This window comes from Aptenodytes forsteri, unplaced genomic scaffold (assembly GCF_000699145.1).
Source record: "Aptenodytes forsteri isolate BGI_AS27 unplaced genomic scaffold, ASM69914v1 Scaffold16, whole genome shotgun sequence".
Lineage (NCBI taxonomy): Eukaryota > Metazoa > Chordata > Aves > Sphenisciformes > Spheniscidae > Aptenodytes > Aptenodytes forsteri.
In genome coordinates, this window is record NW_008794753.1 from 3,732,838 (window position 1) to 3,733,715 (window position 878).

An 878-nucleotide genomic window follows, 5' to 3' on the forward strand; every position below is an offset into this window, starting at 1 on the left:
AAGGGGCAGGAGGAGGGGCCGCGCCCTGCACCACCTGACCGCACACGGCGGCGCCTTGCGGCGGCCATCTTGCAGCAGGGAATGCGAGGCCGAGACGCTGCCATTTTGGTTCCGGGCGCGCCGCGCCGCGCCGGCCTCTTGTTTGGAGTCACGGCGAGGGAAGGCGCAGCAAGCGCCGTTTCAGGCGGGGGAGGGCCTGCGCCTCGGCCGGCTGTGCTCCCAGCCCCAGGGGCAGCTTTGGTGCCTGGCGGTGCCGCCTCCTTGCGGCACAGGAGAGCACGTAGTCTTGTGAAAGCCGTGGTGTGCTAGCTAGCTGGCCGTCCTGATTTCGTAAGGATTTCTAGCGGCGTGTCACGTGCAAAAGGCGGTATTCCAGGGGCTCCCAAGCAAAACAGGTGAATGATAAGCACGAAATTAGGGATGTACGTGTAGCCAGGAAAAGGGACCTGGCAGGGAATTAAAAAGGTTCCTTCACGCTTGGAGAAGGTCTGCTTTATTAATTGAGGTAAGGAAGAGCACGTGAGCAAACACGCTCAAATTTTCAGCGCCCGGAGCTTCGCCTTCGCGCTCTACCGGGTCACGGCCCCCGCGAGGCCCTGGCAGCTGCCGCGGGACGGGGAGGACCCGCCGCGAGGGAAAATGGCTGCCGCCGGCGGAACGGGGCGCTTTCCTGCCCTACTCCAAGATGGCCGCTCCCCGTCCCTCACGCACCCGCTGCGCTTTGACGAAGTTCCTACGCAGCGCTGGCCCGGCGCGGTCTCCTCCCTCCGCCCGTGCGTCGGGGGCGGGAGCGGGCCTGGGGTCCTCCGCGCCGGCTGACGTCCTTCCGTGAGGCGCCGCCGCGGCCCGCACAGGGACCGGGGGAGCGGAGCGAGGGG

General features: G+C 66.9%; 1 protein-coding gene across 2 annotated transcripts in view; it reads left to right on the plus strand.

Annotated features, from left to right (window-relative positions):
* Nucleotides 1-63: 63 nt before the first annotated feature.
* The window catches only part of SDF4 (stromal cell derived factor 4), a 17,943-nt gene continuing 17,128 nt past the window's right edge, over nucleotides 64-878 (plus strand). Inside the window, exon 1 of one of the 2 annotated variants that reach the window (XM_009274187.2) lies at nucleotides 64-505. The gene's annotated coding sequence lies outside the window, so the exon portion shown is untranslated. The remainder of the gene's footprint in view (nucleotides 506-878) is intronic. The other variant, XM_009274189.2, reaches the window with a different exon arrangement.